The 23,443-nt window shown below is 40.7% G+C and overlaps 1 long non-coding RNA gene across 1 annotated transcript; it reads right to left on the reverse strand.

The window, feature by feature from the left end:
- Window positions 1–2,944: 2,944 nt before the first annotated feature.
- Window positions 2,945–22,765, reverse strand: LOC141373533 (uncharacterized). Its single transcript, XR_012379604.1, has 3 exons — window positions 22,648–22,765; window positions 22,018–22,125; window positions 2,945–3,276 (listed from the first exon to the last, which is right to left on the reverse strand). It is a non-coding gene; the product is annotated as an uncharacterized lncRNA (long non-coding RNA).
- Window positions 22,766–23,443: the final 678 nt, after the last annotated feature.

The following is a 23,443-nucleotide window of genomic DNA, read 5'->3' on the forward strand; positions in this document are numbered from 1 at the left end:
CGGGATCGAGTCCCACATCGGGCTCCCTGCTCAGCAGGGGGTCTGCTTCTCCCTCTGACCCTCTTCCCTCTCATGCTCTCTGTCTCTCATTCTCTCTCTCTCAAATAAATAAATAAAATCTTAAAAAAAAAAAAAAGACGTGTCAGGATTCACAAAAGATGAGAACTGGAAGCCAGGATGCCGGCTCTCCTGCTCTGCTCCCTGCCCCCACATGTCAGACACTTCCAGCTTCTGTCACATTTCCTCTAAAACGTGCTGGTATCCCTCTTTTCCCCCGGACCCACTCTTGCCACCCCGGGTCCTATCCAGCCACCTGATATGGAAAGAAACTAGAGCCAGAACTTCTGTTTTCACCAGAAACAAGTCTGACTTGGACTGAGCTTCTTGTCTGAGCACCAAATGTCCCTGCTTAGGTATAGTTTTTGCCCTGCAGAAAATGTACTGCCACCTTTTTGGATTAATCTGTGAACTGGCTCATTTCAAATGCACTAAGAACTTGAAATCACAAGCACGGAAGTCGGGGTAGAATGACGATCACAGCAATACTTTTATTATAAAGCATCCCACGCAGTTGCATGTAAGCTAAAAAGCCAACATCCGTGGGATAATTTTATACTCACTCTTTCTGCAGTTAATTTTGAAGGAAAGAAAAATAAAGGACAAAAATTAAAAGTCATTCAAGGAGTATCACTCTACAGAATTTCTCCAAAGTGCAGGGAAAATTGTCAGAAGCCCATTGCCAGAACACAGCTCCTATCATTTGGGGATATTTGCTTCTTGGAATCTTGGGTACTTCCATCAACAAACACATAATGAGAAGAGGGAAGTGGGACTAAGCATTAGGGGCAGCCTGAGTAGCATAATCAGAGGCACAAAGAGTGCGGCTCTTTAGAAGGTATTCAGGGAGATGGGTCTGGATGAGCTGTAGGGGGTATGATGAGGACAGTGGCAGAAATTGAACTAAAAAGGTAGCTCGGGGCTCAGGTGGAGGAGCACTGTCCACCCTCTCAGCTCACTGAAGGCGTTAGGGCCATAGACCCAGTGCCCAAGGCCCACAGACCCTTCAGGGACTTTGAGAGCTGAAGGCAAATCATTAGCTCTAAAATAAGGGGACAATGGGTACCTGGGTGGCTCAGTAGGCTGCACATCCCACACTTGGTTTCAGCTCAGCCCCTCATCTCATGGGCCATGGGATCCAGCACGGCATGGGGCTCTGCGCTCAGCAGGGAGTCTGCTTGAGATTCGCTCCCTCTGCCCCTCCCACCACTCACGCTCTCATTCTCTCTCTCTCTCAAATAAATAAATACATCTTTAAAAATATAAAATAAGGGAACAACTGCAAAGGAAGTGAGCAACTTAACATCATACAACTCTACAGCAATGGCAGTGTCTTCTATGCTACGTTTCCTGTTCAGCACCAACACTTGGAGGTCCCGCAGACATTTCAACCTCCACTCCTTCATTGCAGATGACGCAGTTATATCTGTTGAGTTGATCAAGCCCAGGGCTTGGAGGCACCCCGGCTTTTCTCTTCCATTCTCATGCCTTGTCAGGAAATCCTGTAGCCCTACTTTCAACAGATACTATCACTTCTTCCCATCCTCTCACCTTTCACCCGATGACTGGAAGAGTCCCCTAAATTGGGGTTTGCTTCTCCCATTGCCCCTTCTTTCCATTCCCAGCCCAGGAGGGGAACTCTTCTAAAAGCCGGTTCAGAGGATGCGCCTCACGGCTCAGACCCCATGGTGCCGCCGGGTCTCACTGAGACCAGAGCTGTGATCCTCACAGGGGCCCCCACGATCTGGCCCACCTCTCACCACGTCCCCCAACCAATCTGATCCATCACAGTGGCCGCTGGGCCTTCAACATGGTGCACACGCAGCCCTCCCCTGAGCTTTAGCTCCAGCTGGCCCCTCCGCTTGGAAGGTTCTTGCCTCAAATAACCACTCAGCTCCCTGCATCCTTTCCTTTTAGTGTTTGATTAAATCTCCCTTCTCAATGAGCTCCTATGTCACCCTGCGAGCTGTCCCCATCCCAACCACCTTGCAGTGCTCTATTTTCCTTTTTCTTTTTTTTCCCCAGCACTAACCACCTTCTAACATACTGTATAGTTATTGACTTATTTTTATTGTTTGTCTCCCCTGACAAGAACATAATCCCTGTGAGATCAGCGCTCTTTGTTTTGTTCAGTGGCATATCCCGAGCTTCTGGAACTATTCCTAGCTAGTGATTAGCACTCAATAAATATTTGTTGAATAAATAGTGGATGAATTAATTTGGCAGAAGCATGGAAGATTTATTGGAGAAGGATAAGGAGTAGACAGGTAGAGATAGCCATCAGAAATTCAGCATTATGCTGAAGAGACAGATCTGGGCTGAAGATACAGAACCTGACGTAGGCATAGAAAATGCAATAGCAAAATTAATGTATATGCAGTTTTGACTTTTGCTTTTTCCACTTAAAAAAATATAGCAATCCTCTTGTCGTGTGTTGCAGTTTTCATAAGCATCATCTGAAATGATTACACTATTCGACTGACTGGTTGCATAATAACCATCTCCCTTCTGTGGGCATCTTGACTTTAATTTTTCACTATTATTAATGATATCGCTATGAATATCTTCATGTATACATTTGTTATATTTTGAATCATTTCACTGAGTAGATTGACAAAGGCTAGCAAAAAAACAATTTTATGATTCTCCATAAGATTTGTACCCGATTTCCTCATAACATTGCTGGAATGTACATATTCCACCATAATATTGGCAATATTGCCCATGAATATATGGAAATGTTGGCTTGTTGTCTTCAATAAATATTTATTTTTCTGTATGATTTTTTTATTTGCACCCCTCCCTTTTTATTTACTTGAAGTTTACTGTTTTTGTTTTATCACTTTGTATTAATTATTTGCCAATCTGAGAGGTTTAAAAATGCTATTTTAATTTGCTTTTTCCTATTAGGAGTAAATTGAGCATTGTTTCATATGTTCAAGAGGTATTCATATTTCCTCTCCTTTGACTATTTCGTATGTTTTGTCTTTACCTCCGTTTTAAATATTCAATTGTTCATTCAATTTGATAATTAGTCTCTTATGTGATGATCAACTGTTGTCAAAGGTCCAGGGCCAGTCAGGATAGGAGGCTCTGCTCCCTGAGATCACGCAGGGACCCTGGGACCCAGGCTTCTTCCTTCCAATCACGCTAGTCCCCATGCTGTTTTCTTCTCCTGTGGCCACCGCTGATTTGCCACCAGCAAGTCTGAATTCCGGCCTATGGGAAGGGAGAGAGAACCAAAAGCATGCAGTTTTCTGGGTAGAGAAAGTTGTATGATTTACCTACTTGCCAGGGAACTGGGGAGCAGAGCAGGTGTCAATGGAGGTGCTCTTCTAAAGCTCAGGGGGTCTATTAGTAAAGAGGAAGAAGGGAATGGATCTGGAGGGAAATTACCAATCTGTGCTATGGGAACTAAGTAGGTTTCCCCCCCAAACTGCAAAACACTTATCCAGACACCACTTATTAAATAAGACACACCTGTCCGCGTTGTTTAGGGCTGACCCTCTCTCGATATAACCTTTATTCAAATAAAAGCATTGTTTCCTTGGTTAGGAATCTTCATTATGTATCTTCATTTCGCTGTTGTATTTTTTTTTTATTATTTATCAATCATAGAGATATATTGTTTGTCAATTAAGTCACCTAAATGAAATTATTTAGGTTTTCAAGGAGAAAACATTTACTTCTTCTTGCAGATGCATTAACAAAAGTAAAGCATGTGTGAATTGTGCAAGACTGTTGAATCACAGATCTGTACCTCTGAAACAAATAATGCAATATATGTTAAGTAAAAAAAAAAGAAGAAGAAGATAGCAGGAGGGGAAGAATGAAGGGGGGTAAATAGGAGGGGGAGATGAACCATGAGAGATGATGGACTCTGAAAAACAAACTGAGGGTTCTAGAGGGGAGGGGGGTGGGGGGATGGGTTAGCCTGGTGATGGGTATTAAAGAGGGCACATTCTGCGTGGAGCACTGGGTGTTATGCACAAACAATGAATCATGGAACACTATATCAAAAACTAATGATGTAATGTACAACAATAAAAAAATTTTTTTAAAAAGTAAAGCATGATTTTTAGCTCAATGGATAATAATACAGGATGGAAAGACATCTTAAGATACCAAACCCCTCTTGTCAAGAAAAGAATAACATTCATAAAATAAATGTAGGACTATGTTTAAAGTAGGTGGTTAGATTCTCTACTCAAGTCTTAATAAACAAAACAAAACACAACCTTAGTTTACTGGAATCTAAACAAAGACATGATATAAACAGGCTAAAGTACTTTTTATAATGTGAGAGAATAGTGGTCTCATTTCCTTCTGCAGTGAATATGGTACAGAGTGAATGGTGAAAGACTGATAAGGTTTGAAATTTCTGGGGCAAAAGTGGTCAAGAAGGATGAAAAATTAATAGCAAATGAAAATCGTGTTTCTCCTGAGGTCTAGGACTCATGTCTGTCTCTTGTAGAAGTGGTTTCCATAGCTCTGGAAAACTTCATCCCTGCCAACTCCAGGCATCTTTGCATGGGGGAGGGGCATGCTGTCCCCGGAAATTCAGAAAATCTTGATATATAGGCTCGGGTGACCAGTGGCCTGAGACTGAGCATTATCAGAGCTTCAAAAGTAGGAGTCCATTTCCCGAGATTAACTAAGTAAAATTTTGAAAAACGTAACTCTGTGGACTTTCTCCACTTTAAGACAACTAGGATTTTCCCTCATTTCCAGTCTAGACAAATGGCTTTAGAGGTCCCCCAGTTGCTCCTTTGGAAAGAATTTGAGATGCCATCTAATTCATCTTGCTGCTGTAGGGCAGGATCATAATTAAACTCTCTCAGAGAAATGGCTGTCTATTTTTTTTTAAAGGCTCTTCAGTGAAGAATAGTCGGTGAGAATTTAATTGACCGGGGCTGGGGGGGTGGTCTCCACACTTAGGGATGCATAAAGTTCCAGGCAGCCCAAATGATAGACAGGCAGGAAAAAGAGAGCGATAGGAAAGTCCTGAGACATCTGAAGGGCCTCAGGAAGACATTGTGACAGTATATTTCTCTCAAGTGAAAGGGGCACCCGGCCCTGAGGCAGCAGGTCCACGAGGGTGATGCCCACAGCAGACAGCAGACATTTTCATAATGCCAAAGCAGAAGGCCATTTTGAGGCTTGGTGCATCAGAGCTGCCAAATGGTTTCTGGTATAACTTGGCTGAGGTGAGCGGCTCTGTTTTCTCAGAGATCACAAAGGAGGCCAGAGTAAGGGAGGTGCCACCATAATCCCTTCGCTTTGCCTGCCACAAAATTGTCCCACTTTCTGCTCAAAGAAGTGGAGGAAGTGAGGAGCAATGTGACTGGTGGAGGCCCAACGAGATGGGGCGAGGGAGGGAACCGGGATTACAGTCCGAGGAAGAATATGTGTTTTCATTTACTTCAGATTTTATCTGCAGTGTCAGAAAATTCCAACAGCTAAACACAGAAGAACCTTATTTATAAAATAAATAAAATATTTTTCAAGACCCTGAAGAGGAATAGTTTCCGAAGCACTGAGGTGGCACAGCAAGTCATAAAGGAAACATATGACTAAATAAATATTTAGCACATTAATGAAAATCTGTAGACTAGGACAAATTTGGTAGAAAAATGCTCAACATATTTATTAGCTAAAGAGGTCATATGCGTAAATAATAACATTAAACCTTGATAGCCAAATGCAAAAGAACACAAGCAGATCATTTGTGATCAGGGAAATAGAATTAATGATCAAAATATGATCCCCACCAGTGATTCTCACTTGTAATTGAAATTATGTAACTGAAAACAACAAAGTAGCCACAATTTTCACTTTTTAAATTGAATTAAAAATATATATATTACCCAATTCTGATCAGGATGTAGTGAAATTTGTACTTTCGCTGTTACTCTACTGTATTTCTTTTTTTTTTTTTTTAAGATTTTATTTATTTACTTGACAGAAAGCAAGCACAAGCAGGGGGAGCGGCAGGCAGAGGGAGAAGCAGGCTCCCCGCTGACCAGGGAGCCCGACGCGGGGCTCCATCCCAGGACCCTGGGATCATGACCTGAGCTGAAGGTAGATGTTTAACTGACTGAGTCACCCAGGCATCTCCTGTATTGTATTTCTTAAAAGGAATTTAGAAATGCGTATAAAGGTTAAAAAAAAAGATTCATTTCCTTTGCTCCAATAACCCTACTTGTAAAATATTCCTAAATATGGAAAAATATACAGGAAGACAATTACTAAAGACTTTCTACGAAAAAGTCAGAAAAAGTCCAGCAGCTGGATTCTGGCATGCTTGCTAGGGGCACATTGTACGTCGCATGCAGTGACTATAAAAATTATAATGGGACATGGAGAAAATATTATTGAGTAAAACAAGCTGTGAAAAACTGTATGGGCAATAAAAAAAAAAAAAAAAACTAGGAAAGTAAAAGTGCATTTGGAAAAAAAAGCCTGGAAGGAAAGATACCAAAAAGATAATTATGTCTGGGTTGTGGCCATAGGATGATGTGAGATTCCTTTAGTTTAAAAAAAAATGGGGGGGGGGTAAGGTTTATAAGACATCTAATTTTTAAAAACAGACTTATGTAGTAGATTCCTTGAAATTCCTGGAAATTCCAGGAAAGGGAGTTGTTGGTGATTGAGGTAATCAGAGCATGTTGGAGCCGAGAAAGACCACGGGGATATCTCAAGGGAGCTTACAACCATGTCTTTGTTCCATTCTATCTTCAGATCCAATCTGAGTCAAAAGATTCGTGCACTCGTTTCCCATGGATGCTGCAATAATTACCACGAACTTAGGGGTTTGAAGTAACAGAAATGCACCGTCTTTCAGTTCTGGAGGCCAGTAAGGTGGACTGAGTTTTACGGGGCTGAAACCACACTGTCAGTGGCACTGAGTTCCCTCTTGGTGGCTCCAGGAGAGAATGTTTCCTTCCCTTTTGCATCATCTAGAGCTTCATTCTCTGCATTCCTTGGCTCTTGGTCCCTTCCTTCCTCTCCAAAGCCAGCATAGAGCATCCTCTCTCTGACTCTGCTTCTGTCACCTGGCCTTCTCTTCTGTCTGCCCAAATCGCCCTCTGCCTCCCTATTGAAAGAGCGCATGTGATTGCATTTAAAGCTCACCTGGATAATCCAGGATAGTCTCCCCATCTCAAGACCCTTAATTTAATCACATCTGCAAAAGACCCTTTTTTCCATGTAAGGTAAAGGTAGTCTCGGGGTCCATTATTCAGCCTACTGTTTCTAGCCATTGTAGCTGTTGAATAATTAAGAACTGCTGTCCATGATGGATGTGTTGGCTTTTCTTGATGATGTTGATGGTTTCTTCGGTGTATAAGTGTGTCAAAACTCATCAAATTGTATAGTTTAAACAGGTGTATTTTACAAAATGTCAAGCATAATACCTCAATAAAACTGTTAAAAATAAAGTACCACTGCAGCGTACATGACGAGCATTTTCTGAGCAAACATGAAAATGTCCTTTTGGAATTAGTTTTGGGTTATTTTAGAAAGTTGGGAAACTGATAACTTGAGCTTCATGTAGAAGTCTACAGGAACTGCCGGTAAAACACCCACATCCAAGAACCCAAGGGAACCTTAATTCATCTACAACTCTTCTCCTTGGGGAGTACAATCCTCTCTCTGCTCCCTGGTGATGGAAACTTAACAGTAGTGACTTCAGTGTCCCCTCAAACACACAAACATATGCACATAACACTTTTCCTGAGGTCGTTCTACGTACGTAGTGTTAGGGCACAGGGGCAGGATGGGGGAAGAGACAGGGGACCTCCCTGGGTGATGACATCTATCCTGGCTGGTACTCCAGGGATGTCCATCTTCCTTGGTCGAGCCAGACGGCCATGGGTTGCCATGGAGTCTCGCCTCAAGCTTCTCAGGGTCACATTGGGTTTGGCCATCTGCTCGTGCTGTCCATGGTATCCTCTGCTGGTGGGCAAAGTGGGTGCTCTTGCACTCCTTTGGGCTCTAGGGACAATCTAGAAGTGATCTAGAGCTCCATTTGATTGGCCCTAAATGGAGGGTCTTGGCACCTCCTGAGGAAAGGGATCCCAGGAGCCCGGTGGTATTTCACAATATTAACTTGTGATAAACAGTGGAGTGCACGTGCTTTTCCATGCCTCTTTTACACTATGGAGCAGATAAATTTTACTTCAATAGCTTATAGAGCAAACGTCCATATTGTAAACTATCCATTGATCTCCATCATAAAGTCACATTAAGATAGGTTTCCATGGAAAGAAAGATCTCCGGAAATATTGAGTGGAAGACATTTGATGGGAAATAGTACAATAGATATAAACACATAATAACAGACTACCCTAAAAATTATTTAAGTCAGAAATGTCAGTTAAAAAATTAATAATTCTTCATCTTGCCAATTCTGAACATTTGAAGTTTGGTGTATCACATTTACTTAAAAAGGAATATAGTTGCATTAAATGTAAATTTAAATATTATTAATATTTTATAATTTGATGATAGAAAATAGAGACACTTAGGAATCATTTTTAGGCATAAAGGAAGCAACCCAGAGGCCAGTAGCCCATCCCAACTCTGTGTCTGTCTTCTGGATGTCCTGACTCCCTTTATCATGGATCTGCTCTTTAATTCTCTCTTTGGTTTTACCTCTAAGCTTTTTCCTTGAGCTTGTGTCAAGCCAGCCTTCATTCAAAGTGGAAGACAAATCCCCTGAGCTTATGGCACGGGAACAGGAGAGTTGGGTGTCTCCTCTGTACTGTCAAAGTTTGTAAGTAAAAAATAATGCATGTTTCAAGAGCTGCTTGGGGAAGAATTCTAGTAGCTCTGAGGATTCGTATTGAGGATCTGATCAAGGATGTGCTGCCAATTGTTGGCATTATAAACGGATAATTACCATATTTCAGAATTCATTATATTCTAGGTCAAGAATGATTTCTAAAGACTTAAAAAGAATGCTTAAGATGGAAAAGGAAGGGCCACCAACTTGCCCTCATCTTCAGTTTTAGGGTTAAGGTAATGAAAGTCTATACATTTGGGCTAAAAATAGGTATGCCTCTTCAGTTAATGTACAGAGCCTTAAAATAGCTCTTGGCATAACTCCTTCCTCCCTCTGCAATCTGTACTGAGGAGAGGTGGGGCAGCTGAAGTCTCAGGGAATCAAATTGCTATTGCCACAGCAATCCCTAGCATTCCTACAGAGCTCGGAATGTTCCAGTAGTTAGGTTCCGTCAAGGCTAGGCAAGACTCTACCCCTAATAGAACTTTTAGCCAAACATGATCTGCACTTGGAATGAACCATATATATTTTGAGTTATAATACTAATTGATGAAAACTAGAGCTTTCCTTGCTCATTGTTCTAGATCATCTTCCTTGGGTGTTTCTCAAGAGGAGTGACACTCCACTTTGTCTTCAATTTGAGATCACCATCTCCTCTTGTCTACTCTGCATTTCAGAATATGAGTTAACTCTTCATACATGGTTTTCTCCATGTAAATATACATTTTTTCATGCATATATCCAGAGCTTTACTTAAGCCATCATGCAGTTTCTTTTTTATCAGCAGTGGTAGCTGACAGGGAATCAAGCTTCCAGTCAGGTGGCTCTCCGTGCGGCTCCCACTATGAGTAATGCAGGGATGTGGGCCGTGCAGAGACTTTGGCACCGTTGGCTCCTACTTTGAGTAGCAGCTGAAGCAAGCACAGTACTGAAATCTGGGCACACGCCAATTAGCAGTTTCCAGAAACTGCCGCAGCAGCTAGTCAGGGCAGCAAAGGCTCAGTTGCAGTATACCTGCTGTATGTCAACCCCAACTCGGGGAAGGAATTCTTTTAACCTTAAAAAGTCACTTTATATGCAGTGAGGCGTGGTAACAATCTGACAGGTAGAGATAAGGTATGAGTACAGAAGGAGAGAAGCATGCTGGGCCTGTGTGGTGTGTCCTGTGGTTCTCATGGAGAAGTCTGGCTGGCCCATTCCTGTTCTTGGATGGGCACACTGTGAAACTGTGTCCGTGGTGATGGGAGTGAGTGTGCTGTCCACCCCTGCCACCAACATCCCCATGTTCTGAATTGGACGGTTACAAAATGCTGGCCACATAAGGGCGGGGAAGCTGTCATTTCCTTTCAATTTCAGAAACAGAGTGATGTCGGTCACATAGACCTACTCATTGTGTGATTTGGGCTCACTCAGGTCGTGGGAGAGACATGAGGTTTCTGCAGAGCACCCTGTGGTCAGCTGGCTCAGAGAGGACCTCCAGTGATCCACACCTCCTGGGGTAATGCCCTTGTGCAATACCCTTCCCCTTGAGTATGGGCTGGACCCAGTCACTTGCTTCTAATAAACAGAATATGGAAAAAGCCACAGGATGTCACTTTTGATATTAGGTCATAAAAGGGCTGTGGCTTCTGTTTTGAGCCCCCCTCTTGGTCTTTCTCCTGCTCACACTGACAGGAGGCAGATGCCTTGTTGTAAACTGACGTATGGAGAGGCCCATGTGGAAAAAAACTGCGGGAGGATCCAGCCAACAGCCAATGAGGAACTTAGACCCTCTGTCCAACATCCTGTGTGGAACTGAATCCTGCCAACAACCATACTCGTCAGTGTGGAAGCAAAGCCTCCATCCCCTAGTAGAGCCTTCAGATGAGACCACAGCCCTGAACAATAGCATGACTGTAACCTCATGAAAGACCTTGACAGAAGCATCCTGCTAAACTGCACCAGGAAGTCAGATCCATAGAAAATGTGAGATCACATGTGTATGTTGCTTCATATGCTAAATTATGCAGTAATTTGTCACCCAGTAAGAGAACAAATACATAGCCTGAGACACAACACCATAATCTGAAATAAAGAATATTTCAATTGTGTGATACAAGGTTTTCTCCAGAATCTTTCACTGTACAGACATTTTCATATGGCAGCATAAAAAACTAAAATATTGTCCCAGCCAATAAGTCTAAATATTTACTCCACTAAAAGATTTTTATCAGAGTTGACAAAATACCAAAATGACCTGCTTTCCATTTTTGTTGTTATATGTAAATTATTCCATCCATCTTTTTGCAAAAGTATAGATGAGCCATGAATGAGACCAAAAGCAACCAGCTTGAGGGAAGACAAATGAGGACTTAAAAACCAAATAATCAGAAAAGTTGGCACATCTGATTCAGACAATGACTAGAGAAGGCAATTGGATTGCACCAGAGAAGGAAATGCTGGGACAGTGAGACAAGAATATGTGTGTGGGGGTGTGTATGTCTAATTTGGATAGCATTTCAGTGTTCTGTTTCAATAATTTTGAAAAATAGAAAAGTTGGTTTTAAATTCAGTTTAGAGGAATAAAGCCTTTAGGAATAAAAGAAACTGAAAACCAATTAGTCTAGTGATTTTCAAAATTCTTTACCCCTCAAATCTTCTCACAAAAATAAAATCTTAGGTAAAGCTCTAGTGTGCACAACAGAAAATATGGCATTTTGTTAACATAAATTTATTTTACACATTCAAATCCATAACATGTACTTATAAAGTAAATCATCGAGAACAATAACATGAATACAAAACTTAGGAATTGGGATTCAAGGATGTCAGGTGCAGTCTTTTGCCCCTCTCCCCTGCTTCTAGTTGTACAGGACAAAACAGTTAAAATTGACAAACACAACTAGTTCCAAATGGTACACGTTTTAAAAAATGGCTTTCTTGCCATCTAGGACACATATCAATTAAGCTAATTCAGAAATATGATGAATAGTAAGGGAACAGAGAAATAGTAAGACAATTTTAATTATCACGGAGCGGGAAATACTTTTCAAACCTAACCACGAACAATATAAAACTGTATTAATATTTTAAAAATCAGACACAGTAGCACAGCTCTTTGTCAGATGGTAATTTGAGGTTTCTAAATAGTCTAATTTACTTTGTTTTGCATGTTGAGTACAAACATTAGCTTTCAGTTTCACTGCTGACATTTTAACTGTAATTTTAGGCATGGTAACATAGGGGCCTCGCGTTGCCAAATTTAGTTCTTTAAAAATATCCCCAAGACATGCAAACAGCACAGTCATGCTATATTGGAGAGTTTTAGTTAAAGATGCTTCTATTACACAATGGTAATTCTCTGTCTCACTTCAAGTATTTACATGCACTGATGCCTCTCTTCAATATAACCAGTGAACTTCAATATGAAAAGTAAATTCTGGAATTCACCCCATTTATCACTGTAAATAACTGAAGAGTTTGCAATGGGAAGACAATTCTTTAATAAAGTTGTCAAAGTTGCCTTTTTGTTAACAGCCAGGGCTTGTTATGCAAATACATTGCTTGCATACGTATTGGCAATAATTTTTATGCAAATGGTTTTTCTATCACTCGATATACAGACATTGCTATATTTTTTATGAGGTTATTTGTGGTGTGTTATTTGAGTTCTAAGCAGTTACAATTTTCTTCTCCAAATATGTCTGTGGTGAGAGTTTTATAAAGTGATAAATATCCCTTTTATCTGCCTGAAAAAAACATATAAAAAAATCAAACTAGAGAAATCACCAATCCATACACTGGTCTATTAGAAATGTAAAGATTTTACTGATCTCTGACTTTAAGCCAATTATTTCAGAATTTTGGGTCTGTACTCTCGGATTCTACTTTAGATTCTGTTGTTGGACAATGGTAATCATTGTATTGTACAAACATTCTATCAGCCCACATTTCATTGGTAACACCAACAATACAAGATTCAGTAGCATTTTCCACATGTTAAGTATGGTGAGGAGTCTGAAGTTTTACCCAACTTGTTAGCTAAAAAGTTATGCTATAGCTTCATGAATGCTGGCGGAAGACATGAACTTCCTGGATCAGAGACAAAGGGATTTCATACTCCCAGATAACAAATGACATGAATTTCATCTCTGCTTTGGTTCCCCTTGCCTCTCAAGTAATTTGGGGTTAACTCCAACTGGTCCAGAGAAGCTATGTAGGCAGTGGGTGTTCATCAGTGCCTAGAAACCCAAAGTGCAGGGAACTCGAATTCTTATAATGGGCTACAAGCTAACTAATCTGCTCAACCATGGTACTGGAGGGAAGCATTATCTTTATTATACTGGATGGTAAACAAACCTGCCACTGGATGTTGGGAGACACTGCCTTTATTTCCAAAGGCTCTCTGCTATACAAAGAAGAAAAGGCAGTCTGAAATAAAGGTTGTCAAGGCCTCTGTTTGTGACATGAGCAGAAACACGAGAGACCCATGGAGAATTGTCTCCCAATACCCAACAGTGTATTCTTCTCCCTTTCCTGAAATTTTGCAATTTAACTTAAATGATTCTATGAGTGCCTTTTCATCTTCAGATTTCGCTTTTGTCTGGAGAATGTTTAAAGTTATTTCAGAGGAACCCTACACTTTGAAAATCACTGCTCCAGTCCAACCCTTATTCTACAATCAGGGAACTGAGGCACAACGACATTAAGTTACTTGTCCAGGTCATAGATACTTAAGCGTCAACTCCAGGTAATGAAATTACAAATCCAAGCAGGACTTGATGACAGCCAAATTATCTTTTTCTTTAATCTAGAAATAGGTGGTTTAAAATGTATTAGGGCAGAGAATGTCCCAGGGCATCCTAATTTGGGTTTCCTGGTAAGATAGGGACAAGGATTGCAGTGTAAGAAGATTGTTGGGAAGAGAGCACACAAAACAGCATTAGGGAGCAGGGGAGTGGGACAAGACAAGGGAAAAAGACAATATGAGATTTGTTAGGAACCAGGTGACCACTGTGGATGTCTGGGGCTTTATCACCCAGAGAACTCTGGGAGCCAGTGTAGGATGCACACCTCAGTTATCCCTCCAGAGGGGTGAGGGAGCTGGGTATTTGTCAATGAATTCCCATCAGTCATTGGCTGATGGAACTTGGGATGGTGTTAACGTCCTCGCACTTCTTCCCTGCCCTGCGCTGGGGTAGAACAGACACGGCTGGCCAGAGAGAGCCTGAAGGCAAAGCACTGCAAATGTTGGCAGTCGGAAGCCAGGCCTGTGGGCAGGGCCATGCTGTATTCCAAAGGGATGTGACTGGATACCAGCTGCATCTGCTACACTGTGTGCCGCCAACCTTTAAGAATCAGTGTAGATTTGAGTGATTCTTCTCCTGGTCTAAATGCTCCATCTCTGCATTTGGGTAAAGTTCTTCAGACCTGATAGAAATACTTGTGGATGGGGTTAAGAAGGCTTTTCCAAGAACTGGTGATTAAAAGAAGGGATTAAAGAATGTAGAAAGTATTGATCAGGGTGAGGAGGAAAGCCTACCTGAAGAGAAGCAAAAGTATTGGCAGAAGAAGAGAGCAAGACAAACAAAAGGAAATAGAAGAGCAGGTTAGCTAGAACAGAAGACCCAGGCATGGGCAATTCTGGTTAAGGGAACTCTCCGACAGACAAAGGGCTGTAAACGGGCAGTGGAATACAGACGTTCTTCTTAGACCCCATCCATGGAGGGGCAGCTGAGTTAGAAATGTCTCTGTTACAGATTAGGACAATGACTCCAAAATTGTGAGTAAGAGGGTCCCGTTTTACATAATCTTTTGAGTATCTTCATGTATAAGTGGTAGCAGTTTAAATATCCTTTGATTAGACAACCACATGACTGAAAGTTACAATGAATTCGGGAGCTCTGCACAATGAACTTGTGTTTTAGTCATCACCACAGCATCTGCACGTATTTGAAAAATCCTAGTTTATGCATGTGCGAGAGGTGCAAGATATGAGGTTTGCTCAGCCCACAGGTTGGGAAAGTATCCTGGCTCAGGGGCGTACCACGGTGACCCTCCAGGTGAAGATGAGTCATAATGGAAGGACCCTGAAAAGTCTACCATGAAACTGTTTTAGATATGTGCCCAACAAATACATCGCATGAGGCCTTCCTGAGATGAGACACCCCCGCCCCGAGAAATCTGTCTCTTGAATTTCCTCCCATCAGTCAAGATTAGTTGTGCACCCAACCTGCCTTCATGCAGAACAATAGTAAATAGCATAGTTAAAGGGATTGATGTAGAAAAAGCAAAATGCCATGAATCCAGAGGTACATTCTTTTAAGGAGAATCCTCACACACACACGACTTTTATTCTTGCGTTGTGCAATCCAAGTCTACATGGAATCTGGCTTGGGATGCTCAGTGGCATTCTCTGACTGCAGGAATGCCTGTTTTGTCAAGCCAGATGGGGGTGTGTGTGTGTGTGTGTGTGTGTGTGTGTGTGTGTTATTCTTTATAACAACTTTTTTCAGGGTCTAAGGCAAATCGGCATATGACTTTCTTTTTTTTTTAAGATTTTATTTATTTATTTATTTATTTGAGAGAGGGGGAAACAGCATGAGCGGGGATAGGGTCAGAGGGAGAAGCAGGCTCCCCGCTGAGCCAGGAGCCCGATGTGGGACTCGATCCCAGGACTCCGGGATCATGACCTGAGCCAAAGGCAGTCACTTAACCAATTGAGCCACCCAGGCACCCCGGCATATGGCTTTCTTATTTTGGGCTCATACCCTGAATAAGGATTTGAGTGAAAGTAATTTATTTGGTAGATGTTTCTGACTAAATATCCCCCCTAAATTCATATGATAAAGTCCTAACCCCCAATGTGACTGTATTTGGAGAGAGGTCCTTTAAAGTAGTAATTAATGTTAGATGAGGTCATAAGGGTGGGGCCCTAATCCAATACAACTGGTCTCCTTGTAAGAAGAGGAAGAGAGAGCAGAGAAAAGGCCACGTGAGGACATGCAGAGAAGGTGGCCATCTGCAAGCCAAGGAAAGGAGCCTCAAGAGAGACCCTCCCTGTGGGCATCATGATATCAGACTTCTAGTCCCCAAAGCTGTGAGAAAATAAGTTTCTGTTGTTCAAGTCACCTATTGTTATGGCAGTTCTAGCAGACTAAATGAGTAGGTGTTTCTGGAAGCACAGGGAGGGAATAGGGATGTGAGATGGGAAAGAGAGGAAAGTAACCAGTGGGTCACTGCTATGAGCAACAGGGGCTCAATCCTGCTGGGGCCCTCCATGTAGAACCACAAAGAGTTAAAGAAGCTGGGGATATCCATTTACAGATGCACCTCCCTTTTGGTTGGATTTCTTGGGGGGATTAACTCTCTAGAACTCTGCCTTGCCCTCACTTGACATAGGAAGACAACAGCATGTAGGGAAGAAGGGTATCTGTCCAATGAAGCTGCAACTGGGCTTTGGAGAGGACATGTGGCATCTACTACAATCATTTGGATTAAACAGCAGTATCTACTTTTAGGTTGCTTTGGTGTTTAAAAATTAGTACAGGTTTTAGACCAATTTCTTCAATAACAACACATTTTTTTTTCTCCCACTTACATTAACTGGTTAGGAAAGGTGGTTTAATGGACTGCAACTTGCTTTCTCCTTGATCTTGAGAATCAACCTATGAATAATAGAAATTTAGAGATTTCAGGGTTTAAGGCAAATCACACTGGAAATATGTGTGTATTGGTGAAATCAGGTTTAAGTGGTATTCAAGGGTAGCTCGGAAAAAACTTAAGTTAGCCTCGGCCTTAGGTGAGGCTTGATATATAGAGAGACAGGTTTTGAGGTGGATTTGAGGATGGGGAAGGGACCACAAGCTAAGGAATGTGGGCAGCCTCTAGAAATTGGACAATTAAGGAAACGAATTGTCTCCTATAACCTACAAAAGGTAACACAGCTCTGCCAATACCTTGAATTTAGCCTAATGAGACCTACATTGGATTTCTGACTTACGAAACTGTAGGGTAATAAATCTGCGCTGTTTAAGCCCCTGACATTGTGGTAATTTGCTACAGCAGCATTAGAAAACTAATTCCTCAGCCAGTTTGGCTTGGAGGGCCACGTTGGTGAACTTGTACTTCCCTCCAGCCTGAGCCCATATGGGTGAAGGTATCACACCCCCTCCCACATCCTCCCCCCACAAGGCCCTGGTCCGCTGCAGACATCAGAAGTGTTTAATAAAATCAGAGTGAGGTGGAGGAGAATCAGGAACTCTGTTAAGAATTCAATGTGAACTCAAATAAATAATATCAGAGATGAAAAAGTAGAAGTAACAACAGAAATACAAAGACTCATAAGAGACTACTATGAATAATTAAATACCAACCAATAGGACAACTGAGAGAAATGAAAAAATTCCTAGAAACATACAATCTTCTGAATCTCTGTCATGATGAAATGGACGATCTGAACAGACTAATTACTAGGAAGCATTAAACCAGTAATCAAAATCTTCCAACAAACAAAAGTCCAGAACCAGATGGATTCACTGGTGAATTCTACCAAACATTCAAAGAAGAATTTATACCAATCCTTCTCAAACTCCTCCAAAAAATAGAAGAGGAGGGAACGCTTCCAAACTCATTTTATGGGGTCTATGTTACCTTGATACCAAAACAAGACAACGATGTCACAGAAAGAGAAAATTATAAGCCAATATCCCTGATGAACATAGATTTAAAAAATTTTTTCAACAAAATATTAGCAAACTTAATTCAACAATATATTAAAAGGGACTTTTTATATTTATTCAATGGGACTTATTCCAGGAATAAAAGGATAGTTCAACATATGTAACTTAATCAGTGTGATACATTACATTTACAAAATAAAGGGTAACCATCATATGATCATCACAATGGATGCAGAAAAAAACATTTGACAAAATTCAACATCCATTTATGATAAAAACCCCCAACAAAGTATGTATAGAGGGAACATACCTCAATATAATAAAGGCCATACATGACAAGTCCACAGTTAACATCATACTTAAAGGTGAAAAGCTAAAGCTTTTCCTCTAAGATCAAGAACAACACATGGATGTCCACTCTTACCACTTTTATTCAGCATAGTATTAGAAGTCCTAGCCAGGCAATTAGGCAAGAAAAAGAAATAAAAGTCATTCAATTTTGAAGGGAGATAGTAAAACTGTAACTATTTGCAGATGACATTTTACGTAGAAAACCTTAGATGCCACCAAAAAAACCTAATAAATGAATTCAGTAGAGTTGCAGGATACAAAATCGATATGCAGAAATCTGTTGCATTTCCATACACTGATAACAAACTATCGGAAAGAGAAATTAAGAAAACAATCCTACTACAATTGGATCAAAATGAATAAAATACCAAGGAATAAATTTAGCCAAGGAGGTAAAACTTCTGTATACTGAACACTATAAGACATTGATGAAAGAAGTTGAGGAAGACAACAAATAAATGGAAAAACATCACGTGCTTATGGATTGGAGGAACTAATATTGTTCAGATGTCCATACAACCCAAAGCAATCTAAAGATTCAATGCAACTCCTATTGAAATTCCAGTAACATTTTTTATGGAAAAAAAATACAACCCTAAAATCTGTATGGAACCACAAAAAGACCCTGAATACTCAAAGCAAGCCTGAGAAATAAGAACAAAGCTGGAGGCATCATGCTCCCTGATTAGGAAATATATTACAAAGCTATTTTAATCACAACAGTACTGGCACAAAAAACAGACATACAGATCAATAGAACAGAATAGAGAGCCTAGCATTAAAGCCACTCACATATGGTGAATTAACTTATGACAAAGAAGCTAAGAATATGCAATGGGGAAAGGACAGTCTCTTCAATAAATGATGTTGGGAAAACTGGATAGCCACATGCAAGTAAAACTGGACCACTATCTTACATTATACACAAAAATTAACTCAAATTAGATCAAAGACTTGAATGTAAGACCTGAAACCATAAAATTCCTATAAGAAAACACAGGCAGTAAGCTCCTTGACATCTGCCTTGGCAATAAGTTTGGGATTTGACACCAAAAGCAAAGACAACAACAGAAAAAATAAACAAATGGGTCCACATCAAACTCAAAAGCTTCTGCACAGCCAGAGAAACCATTGACAAAATGGAAAGGCAACTACCAAATGGGAGAAAATATTTGCCAATTATATATCTGATGAGAAGTTAATATCCAAAATATATAAAGAACACATACAACTCAAACAATAGCAAAAAACCCCCAACAATCTGATTAAGAAATGGGCAGAAGATCTGAATACACATTTTTGCGAAGAAGACATACAGATGGCCAACAGGTACTTGAAAAGATGTTCAAGATCACTCATCATCAGGGAAATGCAAATCAAAACCACAATGAGATCTCACCTCAACCTGTTGGAATGACTGTTTTTAAAAAGACAAGAAATAGCAATTGTTGGTGAGGACGTGGAGAAAGGGAACCCTTGTGCAGTATTGATAGAAATGTAAATTCATGCAGCCACTGTGCAAAATAGTGTGGAGGGTCCTCAAAAAATTAAAAATAGAAATAAGATATGATTCAGCAATTCCAGTTCTGGGTATTTATCCAACAAAACCAAAAACAGTAACAAAAAACATGTGTATCCTCATGTTCATTACGGCATTATTTACAAAAGCGAAGATCTGGAAATAACCTAAGTGTTCATCAATGGAAGAATGAATAAAGAAATGGTGATGTGTGTGTGTGTGTGTGTGTGTGTGTGTGTGTGTGTGTGTGTATCATGGAATATTATTCAGCCATATAAAAAAATAAAATCTTGCCATTTACAACAACGTGGATGGAACTTGAGGGCATTATGCTAAGTGAAATTAAGTCAGACAGAGAAAACAAATATTGTATGATATCACTTATATGTGGACGCTTAAAAACAAAACAAAATAAACTCAAAGACACAGAGAACACGTTGGTAGTTGCCAGAGGCTGGGGGAAGGTGGCGTGAAATGGTTGAAGGGAATCAAAAAGTACGAACTTGAGTTATAAAATAAAAAGTCATGGGGGAAAAAGTAATTCACCATGAAAGTGATTAATGAGAAAATAAAGTAAGTGTAATTTATTAATCTTGCTGGTATTTCGCAGGCATCTTGTGAGCCAATATTTGTACAAGAGGTCACAAAAAATATTTCACCACCACCTGTTACCTTTGTGACCTTAGACAAGCTTTTGGAGCTTTTTCAGCCTTATCTGTAAGATGGGGATCATCATGCCTCCCTCAATGGGTTGTGAGATTCAGACAATGTGCTTGGCAAGTGGTGAGAACACAATAAATGAATAATCATAGCATTAAAAATTTCTTAAAGTACATACAGGTAAACATCTGCATTACAGAAACAATATTTCTAAATGGTTTTATCCTATAGCATTCCTTCAAAAAACCATTATTAACAGCCAACTTTGTATGAGATATTCTGTGGAATTCAAAGAAATCTCTCTTGCTCTTAATCCATTGGTCCTGTTTAAAGATCATAAGGACATAAATGATTACAAATCAAGGGATTTGTGGCTAAGTGCCCCAGAAGTAGTGTGGGGGTGGGGAGGAGGACTCCAAGCAGAGAGTTTACTGAATACTGAATGGAAGAGAATGCTTTGGGAACGAGGGCATCCCTGACTACCAGGTACCAAACTACACTGTATCATTTCTCAAACAGCCACTTCCATAAAATTTTCCATCAAATGCATGGACCATAGAGCTGTTCTGAGTGGTGCAGCACAAACACTGAAGTGGAAGCAGAATCACATCGCAGCATTTCCAGAACATACTTTCTCATTACCTTATTTGTGTTTCGGTAAAGAATGTGGTGAATAAAAGCACCATTCTCTTCACCAATACTCAAGTTGAGAATTGCTTTATACTTTAGAAGTCTTCCCTTTTAAAATATACAGGTAAAACACTGAATAACTAGACGATAGGTAACGGGAACCCTCATTAACTGGAAATCTCCCTCTTTTGGGGAAAAAAGAAGTAACAAATGCAGGAAAACACATGAATTTCATTAATTTTTTAAAAAATTATATTGGCCCATGGCTCTGCCTTGGCGCAGATTCCGCCCAAGCCTCCATACATTTAGCACTGTAAAATGAGGATGAATGATGACTCTGAGGCACTATGTGCACCCCAACATCAAAGACTCATTTCATGTACTATACTGCAATTTTTAAGGTAAGATATCAGCTTGCAATATATATATATATATATATTTAATTTCAACTTATGTTCCAGCTAAAGGGGCTTTCTGGTTAATCCTTACCCAAACTGAAAATTTAATTTATCAGAACACCTCCTTCCTGAGGCATCCTGATTAATTGAGGATTTATTGTATCTAACAGAAATGTTTCATATGGGATGTTCCCCTAAAGGCAGATTTCAAAATGGAAATTTGAGTAAAATCCTCTTAGCTTTTCTAAAGTTATGGAGCTCTCTTAAAAGTTTTCCTACCTAAAATGAATTCTTCCCTGCTGCTAATAATCACAAACAATTTAAAGTTTGATCATTTTTATATTTTGGAGCAAGCCGACTTCAATTTTGAAAGTTATACTGTATAGATCTATTACCACAGTAAGTATTCCTGGACAAAATGCATAGGACAGACTGGAGAGTGTGGGAGCACACTTACTTCTCTTTAATTTTCTTTTTACCCTAAATCGTACCCAGCTTTATACTATCATCTCACCTGTCTTTCTTTTATTTAAACAATTAGACAATGCATCACCACTTCATGAAATCCAGATCATAATTCAGAGCTAGAAGCAGGAGAATTGCATTGGCAAGACATAGGAAAAGTCTTTTTGTTGTTGTTGTTGTTGGTCTGTATGAACCTTACTCTTTGTATTTGTGATTTTTTAAAAAAAAAAACTTAATCCTGCCATTTGCTGAGAGATGAATTTCATGGGTTTCTAGCTGTCCCCTCTCAAATCTGAAGAAGTAAGAGAAGGTACTTAGGAGTTTGGGTAAGAAATTACCATGCCATCTCCGGACTCCTGTTTCTGGCCCATCCCCCTCCGCTAATGTAGGTAAAATGAAATAGTGACATCTGCAAGTCCACAGTAATTTGTTTTGAAATTCTTACTGTGGGTTCATAAAGGCCTCTTTTTAGGTCTCCTCGCGAATACTCACAGTCCTCTGTTGCCTTTGGCAAACTCACGGAGGTGAAGAATTTCCATCCATCATTACAGATGTGTTAAGAGTCTGCCCATACTGGGTACAGGAGACAAGATGCTGGAGCTGCTGAGGAAAATCAGACTTGGTCCCTGCCCTCAGGGTGCTTCCATCCATGCTAAGATGGATGCCACAATTAAGGAGCAGTACGGGTCATTACCCCAGTGGAATATTCCGGATCCAGAGCACTAATAGCTACTCTCCTAGTCAAACGTCACTCGAGGGCAGGAACTGTGACTTACTCATTTCTGTACCTCCTGTAGAAGAATCTCTCTATAGTAAGTTGGCAATAATGTGCATGAAATTTAAGTAAAGGGACAGAAACAGAACTGTTTATCCCTCACAAACCAGTTTACCCTGCTTTCCTATTGGTGATATTGGCACCATCATCTTCGCAAGCATCCACATCCGAACCCTCAGGTTGTATTTGATGCCCCTTCTCCTTTGCCTCCCCACATCCGATCACTTGTCAATTCCTTGTGAGCCTTTCCCCTTAATTTCTCCTACACCACTGCGCATCCATAGACTCCACCTGAGTTTGGATTATTACTTCTCTGAGTAATGCAAATGTATTACTGCTCTTCCTACCTCCAGGTGTTCCTTGGTATGCACACCTAATGAATTATCCTGCCACCAAGCCTGGGTGATGCCCACACTTAACTACCATATCTCCTTGGTCTTATCTCCTCTGGATCCTTGGCTGGCATCCTCTGCTCCATTGAGGCAACTGGGGGCAACAGGATTCCCTGTTCCGTGGAATCCTCCCACATTCCCCCTGTGCTCAGGGTTCTAAGTTCCCTCCACTGGGAATTTCCTCCCTGTCTCTAACTTTCAAAATCCTATAGTTTGTATCATTCAGGGGTTTGGGTAATAGGAAGGGTAAGGGCCACCTTAAGCAGAACAGGGATTTATGGGAAGGATATCAAGTAATTTGCAGTGGGGCTGCAGGAGCTGGGAGAAGGGGCAAGAACCAAGCAGGTTAACATCTCTGTAAGGAAGCAAACTGAATCTCCTCTTCCTCTTCTCTACCACACTTTCCAGTTTCAAAGTCCTGAGTGAGAAGTTTCTACCGGTCAACCCCCGACCATTCATTCTTACAAGGCTTTTGCGGCGGAGGAGAGGGAAAAGCCCACTCTGCTTCCCCCAAGGTCAGCTGGGGGCCGCCCTACAACCAGGAAGGGGGCTGGCTGGAGGGCCACCAAAGTCTCTCAAGGTCCACTCCCAATGCCACCACCTTTCATAAAATCTAAAGACTCCTTTGACTCCCCGAACATATTTCACCTGGTGCTTTTCATATTTAGTTTTATATTAGAGTTATTTGTGTCCTGGTGCTATCCTTCCTCTGAGATTAAAATCTCACCTTATACTTATTTCTCCCAAGTTC

This window comes from Callorhinus ursinus, unplaced genomic scaffold, assembly GCF_003265705.2.
Source record: "Callorhinus ursinus isolate GAN/ISIS: 27379988/994484 unplaced genomic scaffold, GSC_fseal_2.0 scaffold10, whole genome shotgun sequence".
In the NCBI taxonomy this organism is placed as follows: domain Eukaryota; kingdom Metazoa; phylum Chordata; class Mammalia; order Carnivora; family Otariidae; genus Callorhinus; species Callorhinus ursinus.